The sequence below is a fragment of the Myodes glareolus genome, chromosome 5, assembly GCF_982192425.1.
Source record: "Myodes glareolus chromosome 5, mMyoGla1.1, whole genome shotgun sequence".
NCBI lineage: Eukaryota > Metazoa > Chordata > Mammalia > Rodentia > Cricetidae > Myodes > Myodes glareolus.
This window is the reverse complement of record NC_142030.1, coordinates 53,162,345-53,175,431: the sequence shown is the minus strand read 5'-3', so window position 1 is coordinate 53,175,431 and position 13,087 is coordinate 53,162,345. Positions and strand designations below refer to the sequence as shown.

Here is a 13,087-nt window from a genome sequence, read left to right as displayed (position 1 = left end):
AATAGTTTCATTAATGTCACAGTATGGCACGTAGGACTTTTCACCAAAAGATTGTTTCTCTTTCACCACTTAAACCCACAGCCCTGCAACTTTTAGAGTCTTGAGTCATTCTTCTATAGGCATTTGGAAAAGATACTGTGTTTTCTGTGCACTCAAAGATGAAGTTTTATAATGTCACAAAATAGCTTTTTGTTTGGCTTGCATCCCTCCCAGTCTCGGTATGTAGTCATTTAAAACCATTTCCCATGGGATAGCAGCATTCACACAATACCATATGCCCAACTTGCTCTACTTATCTAATGTGTCATTAAGTGGAACAATAGTAAACTGATTCTTGCGGCGCGCTTCCTGACCAGCAGGAATGAACGCCACTAAAAACGAGAATTCCTTCTCTGTTCACGTCTTTATTCGGAGCCCTTGATTGAGGAAAATTGGGGGAAGGGAAGAGAGAGTGCAGGGACAAGAGAAAGCTTAGAGAGAGGAAGTAGAGCCCAGAGGCAGCTGCTTTTAAACGGTGGAGAGGCTTGAATGCTGTCCTGATTGGTTAATGCCATTCTGCTGGTCTGCGCAAGTGCAGGCAAGGGTTCTCAGCCCCACATGGCTAAGCCAGGTATGGACTTGTATACCTCCAAACTGCAGAGCCACCTGTGCCTCCAGGTGGCTCCCTACATCTCCCCCTTCTATTGTAAATAAAAGCAATAAGGCAAAACTATCTTCCAATCTGGTCCCCAGCTCATGATGTGTGGACCGATTAAAGAAAAGAAAAACAAGACACACCCTCTGCCAATGCATACCTTCCTCCGTGCTTTGTGGGACTATCTGGTCCCTAGAGGGTGCAAAGGCTATGCATGGCTAATTGCCTATGAGCTCTTTTGATGCTGAGAGCCAAACCTGGGGTGAGGATACACATACCAAGGCTGCCAAGGCCTGTGCCACAAAGACCTTGTCCCTCCTCACTTGGGCTAGCAGGTAGCACACCAATCAAAGACATACAGCACTTCCACCTAGACACAGCATGCCAAGAATATCTCTGCTCCCACCCATTCCTAAGGAAGGAAAAGGCAAAATAGAGTAAGAGATAAGAGGTTGCACAGGGTGCTGTTCAAGTCGATGGTGTGAAACAGCTGCTCTTGACACTGCCCAGAAGGTCATCTCTGCTGCCTCCGCACGAATCTTCCCTTGCAGCATCCTTCATTTCTCTGGTCAGTCTTGCTGGCACCCAGATGTATGTCAGCATTCCTAGAAAAACATAAACAAAACTCTCCTCCCAAATTAACATTTAAGAGTATTAAAAACTCTCAGTGTAAAAATTCAGCACAATCAGTACTGGAAGTAGGCTGGTTTTGAACTTAGAGATCTGCAGGTCTCTGTTTCAAAGAGCAAATCTTGTTTGCCTGTACCAGCAAAATTTTGAATTAAAAATTAAGTGTAAAGAATGCAAGAGAAATCCTTTCTCTGGGGGAAGCTGTCACTGGTAGTCCCCCTCTATTGTCTAAAACCAAAACAGTTGTCACTGGGAATAGAACTCATGACCTTTGGAAGAGCAGTCAGTGCTCTTAACCTCTGAGCCATCTCTCCAGCTCTACATTCAAATGAAAAAACCTCTAGGTAGCATTGTTTTATTCCACCCGTTGCCTCAGGCAAAAGGTCCGCCTTTGTTACCTAGGATACGGTAACCAGGTTGACGCGCCTTTATTATGATAATCACGACCAGTTCTGCCTGAAGTTTATGAGGGAAAATGGACGTCGGCATTCGATCTGACTACTTCCTGCTGACAAAGGACGTTGTGAATTTTTGGGGGGATAAATGCTTTTATCTGACTAAATTTTTGGCGACAAATGTTTTTATCTGACTAAATTTTTGGCGACAGTGGCTGTGAGCGGCAGCAGCAGCAGCTCCGCCTCTGAGGCGCGGCCCACCGTGGCGCGCTCCGCATGGCCCAAAGGCATGGCTCCGCCCCGGGCCATGCACGGGCTCGCCGGTTTATCCGTACCTGCAAACTGTGCGCTCTGCCTCACCTCAGGCATAGAACTCGCACCGCTGGCCGTGAGCCTTTTCCAAGCTCCGGCGAGGGGGGGCATCCGCCCACCCGTGGAGGGCCCGGTTAGGGCCGCGGGGGGGGCCCCAGTCTCAGACCTTCCCAGGGGCTGGGGAGTGACGAGCACTCAGCACATGGCCCCGCCGATGAGCTTCCTCCGCCCGCCCATGTTGCTATGGAAACGCGGTTCAGAGTTTGGCCCCTCTCCGTCTTTAGGTCTTTAGCGGCGCTGCTGCTCACCACGCAGCTTCCGCCTCTGCCTCCCGAGTGCTGGGATTAAAGGCGTGCGCCACCACCGCCCGCTACTTCCTCAATCAAAATTAAAGTTTTCTGTATGTGAGAGCCAGAGACTGAGCTCTCTTAACAAAATTAGGCGAAAATCACCTCCAAAACTGTGTGGCTCTTTAAGAACAGGGAAGGCAGTCTTCGATCAAGCCAGCCTCCCTACGAGACTCTTGCCCCGAGTCTCTAACAGCAAGTACGGACAGAGGAAGCCGCGGATCTCCCAACCGTAAACCTCGCCTTTTTTGCTGTTGTTTTTATTTACATTCCTCCTGCACTGAACTTAAGGGATTTTTCTTCCCTGTTGCTTTCTGTACCTTCTTTCAGATACCTTAACTTTGATTTTTTTTTTGTATTTTCTTTTCTTTTTTAGGCCTATACTTTTTCCATTCTTTTTCCTCCCCTTTCTGGAGGATTTAACTGACGTCACTCACCGCTCCACGTGTTCAGAGTTCTGAAATTCACGGCTCTCTGTGTCCTGGTGTCTGACCTCGGCTTTTTCTCCCCGGGCTTTCAGCACCTGTTGCTGGGCGCTTCCTTCTCAGGGTCCCCCGGCGTAGTTGTCAGGGTCCCTCGGCGTCCCGGGGTTTCGAGCACCAGTTGCGGCGCGCTTCCTGACCAGCAGGAATGAACGCCACTAAAAACAAGAATTCCTTCTCTGTTCACGTCTTTATTCGGAGCCCTTGATTGAGGAAAATTGGGGGAAGGGAAGAGAGAGTGCAGGGACAAGAGAAAGCTTAGAGAGAGGAAGTAGAGCCCAGAGGCAGCTGCTTTTAAACGGTGGAGAGGCTTGAATGCTGTCCTGATTGGTTAATGCCATTCTGCTGGTCTGCGCAAGTGCAGGCAAGGGTTCTCAGCCCCACGTGGCTAAGCCAGGTATGGACTTGTATACCTCCAAACTGCAGAGCCACCTGTGCCTCCAGGTGGCTCCCTACAGATTCTTAAGGTGAGTTAAGGATTAAGTGTGAGTCCAGACTCTACTGGCTTATTTAAGAAATCACCAATCCCTGCTCACACACTGCGAGTAGATTTTATTGATCTTCTTGTAAAGGACAAGAAAAGGAAATTAATTTGGAATGAAAGTTTAAATATGTACAATTTGAATTGTGTTCTTTAAAAATTCTAACACTAAAGTCCTAGTTGTGAGCTGTTCAGAGTGCAGCCTTATTTGAAAATTGGCCTCTGAAGGTCTAGTTGGATGAACTGAGATCTTACTGAAATAGGTGTTTCACTAAGTGAGGCTGATGGACTTGAATACAGATATGTACAGGAACATGCCATCATCTGAAGGTGAAGAATACCAGGGTAATACTTCTACAAGTCAAAAACTGCCAAAGATTGTCAGCAAATAACCCAGCAGTTAAACAAGAGACTTAGACAACTATGAGGACCACATGAGAGATATAATAGATCTAATCTACATGGGAAATAGAAAAAGACAAGATCTCCTGAATAAATTGGGAGCATGGGGACCTTGCGGGAGGGGTGAAGGGGAAGAGAGAGGGAAGAAGAGGAGCAGAGAAAAATGTAGAGCTCAATAAAAATCAATAAAAAAGAAAAAGCAAAATGAGAGACCTGGGCCAGGTCCCCCCCGCCCCTTCCCCAATCTCTCAAAGGAGCCAACTCTACTAACACTTTATTCTTGAAGCTTCCAGAACTTGTAGTTTGTGGCTTGGGCTTCCAGCTTCTAGAACTCTGAGACCATAAACATTTGTTTCCACCACCCAGTATGTGAGACTTTGTTGTGGTAATCTCAGCAGACTGGTTTAGACTGCCAGAAAAAAAGAAAGGAAGGGCTGAAATGGACTCACTGTTTTTCTTTGGTAGTCATGTTACCAGACCAGAGGATGAATACGCACCATGAAGGCAGGCGCTGGCACCATTTGACTGTTTACCCACTTGGCTATAAAGACACAGGGTTGTAGAGGATCTGCAGCCACGGGGGTGATTCAGTTCCTGACATTGATAGATGAAACTTGGCTTCTCCTTTCTGCTAAAGCTGCTGACTGGATAAATGTTTAATTCACGAGGCCCAAGGCAGGAAGGGATGCCAGAGGTTGACGAATATTTTAAGATATGCTTTGAGATGTCAGGCAAGTTATCATGAGGCTGTAAGCAAGGAAACTGCGGTATACATCAGCTCATCTGGACAATATGCCAAGCAGTAGTCTGTCACCATGGAGGCCACTCTTGGTTTTTTTGTTTTGCTTTGTTTTGTTTTGTTTTAAATTCACCTTTTGGTTTGTTTTGCCTTGCATCCATATTGCAAGCTAGGGAGATGGGAGCCCCAACGATGGCTCGAGGACGGTTCTGCCTCAAATAGGATCCAAGTCAATTAGTTTGGAAGCAAGTCACCGCCTCAAAGCTCTACCTTTCTGGAGAAAGAGGTTCTGAATCACTCCCGGTTTTGGCAAGAGCCTGGGCTAAGGAAGCCGTTTAAATGATAGCTTGTCGCTTCAGCTTACAGTCTCAGGAGCCTCGTTAGCCATACATTTTAATTGCCTATTAACGAAAACGCCATTTCAAATTATTTAGCACAACAGATTAGTTTCTACCATAGGGAAAGTGGCCAGTTTAATTGAAGACTAGTTGCCAGTGTGACTCCGTCTCTTACAATCAAAATAAGACCTCTTAGGTGACACTGGGTCCTGACGACACATTGTTGAGGCAGCTGTCATGACAAATTCCAGGTACGTGAACTGTAATGAAATGTACCTTATAATGCTCATCTTAATATTTCTAATTAATATTTCATCTAAAATAAAACCTTCTAAGGTTGCTTAGAATCGCATCAAAAGTCAAGACTAAAATATAGCCAATGCAGTTTTCAGCCCAAGCATTTCCTCATTGGCACGGAAGCGTGATCCTGAGTCCAAACGAGTCTTGCCAAACTTCATGATGAAAATTTACCAGGTTAGAATGAAGATTTTAATTTTAGGCATCCATTGTCCTTTGTGTTCGGGAAACATCAGTGGCAAGGCCACATATATGCTTTCTCTTTGACACTGGTTAGAGAAAAAAAAATAATTCAAAGAATGGACCCTAACAGGGACAGCCCCTCTGAGACACACTGTCAAGATGTAACATAGTCTGTCACCCTATCCTGTCCCCTCTATCTGTTAAAGTCACTGATGATTTTCAATAAAGAAAGCCAGTGGTGGTTTCCAGAACTGTAGAACTCAGCATGATGGAGGTGATGTCTGTTGCTCTCCTCTACACAGACAAGGGAAGAAATTTGCTGACTGCATCCGGCATGTATTTTAGGAAGCACATCTAAATATGGTATCCCAGAGGGTAAAAATAAAAGGAGAGAAATAAAATGTATAGTAGATTCCAAACCTCTTTCCATGAACTTCTTATGATTATCCATGCAATTACTTATTTTATGTCCCTCTTTCAAAACAAAACAATATATTGAGGTAATCTTTATAAATGTTTTCAGTTTCTTTTTCAGGTAAGCGCCCTCTGGTAACTTGGAAATTTTAAGTTATCATAGCTTCTCAGACTGCAAATGTCATGTGTGTATTTGTCTTGGGAGTCCTTAGAAGTGTGGGGTACATTGAAAGAACTGGGTTCTTTGTGTAGTCCATGATATTAAACTCCTTGGTCCATCCTGTATCCCGGAGGCAGGGTGTGATCTCCAATAGCAATTTCCAGAAGTCATGAAGATTTATGTGTAGAGTGATTCTTGCTAGTAACATTTGAAACAGTGCAGAGGCAGAGAATTTTCCAGAACCCAGAGGAAGTGAGATGGCTCAAAGGAACAGCCTCTGGGTTCAGGGTAGTGTGCTCTTTCCAGAGCCCAAAGAGTTGGTATTCTCTCTGGCTTGGTCCTGTGTGCTGAGAATCTGGTTGGCTCAAAGGAACAGCCTCTGGGTTCAGGGTAGTGTGCTCTTTCCAGAGCCCAAAGAGTTGGTATTCTCTCTGGCTTGATCCTGTGTGCTGAGAATCTGGTTGGCTGTGCCTTCCTCATCATTCTTAATCCTCATCCCTCTCAGCATCCTTCCTAAGTCTCCTTTCTGCTTCCACCAGACTGGATCTGCTCCTATAGCATCAGGGATGGAAACTGAGGCCGTCTGCACAGTAGATGAACAGCGACTACTAGCTACATCTACAGCCTTTCTGAGCCTCTCTTTTGTTTTCTTTTCTTTTGTCCTTTCCTTGCAGCTAAGAAACCTGAGGTTTTAGTTTTACTTCACTTTGCGCACAAAACATCAGAGCTTTCAAAGCGTGCTCAGGCTAGAGAAAACTAGAACTTAATGTCTCCTGGAAGCGATATTTGGTTGATTTCTCTCCAAGTCAAGCTCTATTACCTCAGCACGCTCAGTCAATGCAGTAGAATAGAAAAGTTTCTTCACTATAGTACAAAATTAATAATAATGACAGCAACAGAGGTAGCATGGACGTGCGAGGCACTTCCCTAAAGTTTATAAAGTTGGGTTTTTTTTTCCCCCAAATTGCCCTGGTAACCTTGAACTGAACCACCTATTGTTACTTCCACAAACTGAAGCAGGAAGAGGTTATATGAGTTTTAAAGTAATTCAGAGCATGGGATCTTCAGGAAACAAAAGAATGAATCTAAAGAGCTATCTGGTTCGGGATGTGTGGCCTTATTTCAGTGTATTGTGGGATGTTTGTACATTGTGTGAAGACGTGTTGCCGTGATTGGTGTAATGAAAGCTGAATGGCCAATAGCTAGGCAGGAGGGATAAGCAAGACTTCCAGGCAGAGAGAGAAATCCGGAAGAAGAAAGGCAGAGTTGCCAGCTACACATGGAGGAAGCAGGCCAGGCTATATGGAGATGAGGTAATGAACCATATGTCTGAACACAGATTTTAAAATATGGGTTAATTTAGGGTATAAGAATTAGTTAGGAACAAGTCTAAGTCAAGGTTGAGTTTTCATGATTAATAATGTCTCCTCCGTGTCATTATTTGTGAGCTGATGGTCCCGATGAAAAGCCACACCAGTGCACAATTAATTTTCCTTCCTTCGGATTTTCACAAAGCCATGGTTTCAAAATCACCCCCCCACACACACCCACACATACACATATAAGACCTTGTGAGAAAATAGGCATGTAAATTATTGTCCAGGTGTCATGTGAAAGACAACCTCGGGAATGGGCCATAATGCCATAAATCTAAACATGAATTCCAAAGGAGACATATGGGCTTGTTGGATTCTGTTTTTTTTTTAATGGTAAAAAGAAAGGGCATAATCTCTGGAACATTGGGTGGGGAAGCATGGGATGTGGTTTACAGTTTTTCAATATTTAACCCTATAAATTGCATTAGCCCTCAGCAGTGCAAGTTGGATCTAGAGCCAGCTGGCATCATTCTCTGAGTACTGTTTTTTCTGAGATGAAGGCGCTGGTCCCAGGAAGGGGATGTTGCTGGGGACGTGTTCCTGGTCCACTTTGTTAAATCTAACTTGGAAAGAACAGCCCAGCTCAGCACACATTCCTCTGCCATTAGCCACATGCACGAGCAGCTGGGCCTACAGAAGACAATTTTAATATATAAATTAATTTATCTGCTCGAAATTCATAGCAATAATCCTGCTTATGAGTACAATTTAAAGCTCTTCAGAAGAAAGATGTAAAGGATTAACGGTGCTTAAATCAGGAGTAAGGAGATTGAGACACACGGGCTGGCAAGCACCAGAGGGCATTTTGAGAACATCCCAAATGCTCGTTTAAGAAAAGTGCTCTCTGGTTTCCTCACAAATTTTTAAACATTATATGAAAATTAAAACATGGGCTCCTCGAAGATTTTCTTTTCCCAAGCTAAGTAATTTTCTTAAAATCTCTGCGGTGGTTTGAAAGAAAATGGCCCCCAAAGGAAGTGGTACTATGAGAAGGTGTAGCTTTTCTAGAGTAAGTGTGGTCTTGTGGGAGGAAGTGTGACACTATGGAGGCGGGCTTTGGGATCTCATATATGCCCAAGCCATGCCCATTGTTTCAGTTTACTTCCTATTGCCTGTCAATCAAGATGTAGGACTCTCAGGTCCAGCACCATGTCTGCCTGCACACCACCATGTCCCATCATGATGACAATGGCCTGAACCCCATTAAATATTTCCCTTTATGTCATGGTATCTCTTCACAGCAATAGAAACCCTAGCTAAGACAGTTCTACAGCAATTTTTTTTGTACACTGGAAAAAGTATCTTATGGTGAGAGAGAGGACTGCTGTAACATTCATGTATTTCTATACTATGTGATACATATATTTAAAGGTGTAATCATACATAATAAGTAAAGGGAAATATATATATATATAAAGTATAAGCTGAAACATCAAGGCAAACACTTAAATGTTTAAATATATATTTTGGATAAAGTTAAAAGCTGGTACAGTTACACTAGATCATAACAATGTTTTTCATAGGTTGTTGATTTTTCTCTTCCTTAGCTAGTTTCTGTGTGCTCTTTTGGTCACATTATAACATTGAATCTTGTGATACTTTAGACTATCCTAAATCTCCTAGCTCTGCTACAGAAGTGAACCTTAGGATTAAGCCAGCAGGAAAAGAGCTGTCAACCAGGCCCCATCAGGTCACCTTTTTTGTATTTACATTGGCATTTTGTCTCAGATTGGGCAGAAGAACATTCCAATAAGGCTGGTAGAACTGGAAGGTAAGCTGTGATCCTCACCATCAAACTCCCGAGTCAGGGTGTGTTAGCTAGGGCTGTCTGGGGGAGGGGGGACTGCCACTCAGGCTTGCCTGGTCTCTCTTATCTGCCCTTCACTGCTCCCCGGGAATTAAAAAGAACTTTCCTATAGGGTTTTCCATGGAGGAAAGTATTGTAACTGCAAGTGTTGTGTATCACAGACACCATATTTGAAAGGACATTTAAACAGGTGTAAAAATCTACAATTGCACTTACAACTCTAAGGAACATATTATCTGAGGAATGATCTAGAAAACTTGGAAGCTGAAGATCACACACACACACACACACACACACACACACGCACAATGTGAAAACTGTTTGGAGGATTGATCCTTATGATGAGTCAGAACAACTGCGAGCTGCTTGGGACCCTGGACTTTGTGAAGACAACTGTACCACTCATCAGACGATGAGTAATTTGCCAGGCATACCATCAGTCTGGCTTGATTCCCCTTCATTTGTTCATGAAGTGTTTATTATCTCCTATCTGCTAGCATTTATGTGTGATAGTTCATATGTAACAGATGGCACATCCACTCCCTCTGGCTGAGTGGACCTTGAATTCGGGTGATTATGATATTGTCTATGTGGGTCGGAGAGATGATTCTGTGGTTAAGCACACTTACTGCTTTTGCAGAGGACCTGTGTTTGGTTCCCAGCACCCATATGGTAGCTCACATCCAGTCTATCCAATACCCTCTTCTGGTTTCTACAGAGACACAGGCATATACATAGAGACAAAAATAACAAATAAAAATAAATAAAATTTTAAAACTAAATAATGTGATGTGCAGTAATAACAAGTTAAGCAGATAGCACCAGGCCTAAGGATTAGCAGGCTTTCAAGGAATCAGGGATGAAGTTGGAATTATGAGAAGTAAGTGCTGGGATGAACCATGCACAGGTGTTCAGAGGTAAGTAAAACTGTGGAATTCTTCAAGGAACAAAGAAGTTCTGAAAACTACAGCTGGCCCAATACGAATAGACTGGACTCCCGCTACAGCGATGTGCCAACTGTGAGTTCAAGCCACGCCTAACTGATCAATAAATGATTTTAATAAGCAATAAAGAAGAAAAACAAGGAACCTGAAATCCGGCAGCTAGGCTAGAGCCTGGGACCAGAGGAAAAGCTGTGCAAACGCTGAGGACTTGGAACTTCAAGGTCGACAAGCCGCACATCAAAGAGATGGATTCACTTAATGCGGTGGGCAGAGGCTGGCCAGCCGTGATAGACAGCATTTTGCGAAATGGTTGAGGGTGCTTTGAAGTAGTATTCATTCTAGAGTCTCGACAGACCGACATGGTTGATGATGATGAACATAGAGAAGTGTATTATTTTGAAGATGGATGGGGTGAGTGTAGGTAAAATGTGATTTTCCTTTGGCAGAAAAGTAGGCAACTTTTCTAGAGAGCTTTATCACTTTCGCAGTAGTTTGAATGGTGCGTAACATTTGGGATCAGGACTATGCACCCATTGCTGCCTTTGCAATCACACGCTTATCTGTTCGAGAATGGTAAATTCTTTTACACAATTAAATTTTTTCATTCATGACAGGGACATGGAACGTTCTGCGGCAAACACCCAGGTGCCCAGGCGGGTTTTATATGACACGGTTCCATGACCTCTGTGCAGGATATTTTGAGAAAACAACATAGTTAGTTGTGCTGAATAATCTTATTTCAAATTTGACACAGGCTAGAGTCACTTGAGAGGAGAGAACTTCATTTAAATAAATGCCTCCCTAAGACTGGACTGTAAGCAACCTTGTGAAGCGTGTTCTAAACTACTGATTAATGTGGGAGGCCCCGGCCGGTTTCGAGTGGTACCATCCCTGGCCTGGTGGTCCTGGATTCTAGAAGAAAACAAGCTGAGTACACCCTGAGGAGTAAGTCGGCAGGCCGCGCTCTTCCATGGCCTCTGAAATTGGCTTCCGGATCATCAGGTTTCGCTGTGACAGACCTGACTATTTAGGCTTTGGGAGGACTGTGGAAGGACTTGGGAACTTTGGGCTAGGAAAGCTACGGTATGGTTAAAGTTTGGTAAGCGGCTCTGTGGTAGCTTGAAAGGTCAGAATGTTGAGGGCGAAGCAGATGATAAAAGCCTGGCCTGTAAAAGTTTCCGAAGGAAGATTAAAGACTCTATAAGGGTCATTTGTTACTTTGAATTAAGATTCTGTGGTTCTTAATTCTGTGAATTAAGATAGCTGGGGCTAAAGAATCAGCTGTGACTAACAAGATACCAGACCTACTAAAGCGAAACCTTTGCTCTGCAGGGATAGTTGATGCTGGTCAGCTGGAGCTGAGAAATTAGCCATGATTAAGAAGAGACCAGCGTCACTGAGGTAAGATTTTCTGGAAAGTGTTTCCTGACAGTCAACACAGAAAGCTGTCTTCCAGACATGACCAAGCTGTGTTTCAGACATGACCAAGTTTCAGCTGACATCTGAATTTGCTAGTGTCAAAGTCACCAACGTGGTACCGGTTTTGAAGATATGAAGGGGTCATAGAGAGTAGCTGAGGTTTGGCCCTGTGTGACAGGGTGTGAGTCCCTGGTGAAAGCCCAGGAGATGCTGTTGGTGAATCTGTGGCCCAGCGCTGGTGAGGGAAGCAGGTGGTCTAACTGCAGATTGTCATCCCTCCCTCTGCTTGGTCAGAATAATCCCCCAGTCTCAACCGCAGCTCTGCAGCAGATCCCCTATTGCAGCCTCCCCTTAACTCCTGTAAATATCTCCAGTGGATTCCCCAGATTTGCAGTTCCTAACTTCCATTGCCTAACTCTTTGCTTTAGCCCAGCCACCTACTCCAGCAGACACTCCTTGGGAACCCACTGGCCAAGGTAGCCAGGGAAGTGGGCAGGGTAACTGCAGAGCTTGGCCTCACCCTGTGCTCTGCCAAACCAATCCCCAGTCTCATCCCCAGCTCCTCAGCAAACCTTCTTCTGTGGTTTCTCATTCCCCTCTGCCCCCAATTCCAGGGGACTTACTAACCAGACTACTGTGGAACACACCACTTTCTTCCCTCCTGAGAACTATTCTGCACTCTCCCTGCCTTTCCCCATTCCTAAGTCTCAGATCCCAATACCCAGAAACACATTTTACCCCAGGGCTCACACCTATCACTACCAGGGAAGGTTTTCCGGCAGTCAACACACAGCCACATAAGAGAGCAAACAGAAACAAAGGAACAAAACACCCACCCAACAAAGGTAAGACCAGATATCAGCACCTAGAGCTGCAATCTTCCCCATCCCAGATGACTAGATGCCAGTGTGAAAACACAATCAATTACAACCAGGAGAGTATGTCTCCACTAGAGCCCAGCAATCCTTCCAGAACAGCCCACAAATATTCCAACATATTTGAGGCACAAGTAAAAGACCATAAAACAGCCATTATGCACATGATAGAGATCATTAAGGAGGGAACAAATAAATCCCTTACCTAAATCTTTGAACAAAAAAGTGGAAGGAAGTGAATAAAATTGTTCAAAACCTGAAAATAGAAGTAGAATGAATAAAGAAAACCCAAACTCAGGGAAATATGAAAGAGAAAATAATTAGGAACTCAAACAGTTACCACAGAGATGAGTTTCAGCAACAGAATGCAAGAGATGAAAGAAAGAGTCTCAAGTATTGAAGATATGGTAGCAGAAATGGATGCACTGGCCCAAAAAAATATTAAATCTAAAAATCCTCTAGCACAAAATATCCAGGAAATCTGGGATACTATGAAAAGACCCAATCTAAGAATAATAGGAATAAAGGAAGGAAAAGAAACACAATTCAAAGACATAGAAAATGTTTTAATCAAAATCAGAGGAGAAATTTTCCCTAACATAAAGGAGATGCCTATCAACGTTCAAGATGCTTACAGAACATCAGATATACTGAGAAGGAGAGAAATTTCCTTGGCACATAGTAATCTAACAACCTAAACATAAAGAAGAAAAAATATTAAAAGCTGCAAAGGGAGAGAGACCAAGTAACATAGCAGGCATATTAGAATAACACCAGACTTCTCAACAGGGAAACTCAAACCCAGGAGGGCCCAGACAGGTGTGCTACAGACTTTAAGAGACCACAAATGAC

At 43.9% G+C, this 13,087-nt stretch overlaps 1 pseudogene; it reads right to left on the bottom strand.

The window, feature by feature from the left end:
- Positions 1-1,991: 1,991 nt before the first annotated feature.
- Positions 1,992-2,201, bottom strand: LOC148122082 (Nuclear RNase P; annotated as a pseudogene).
- Between the last annotated feature and the right edge of the window lie 10,886 nt (positions 2,202-13,087).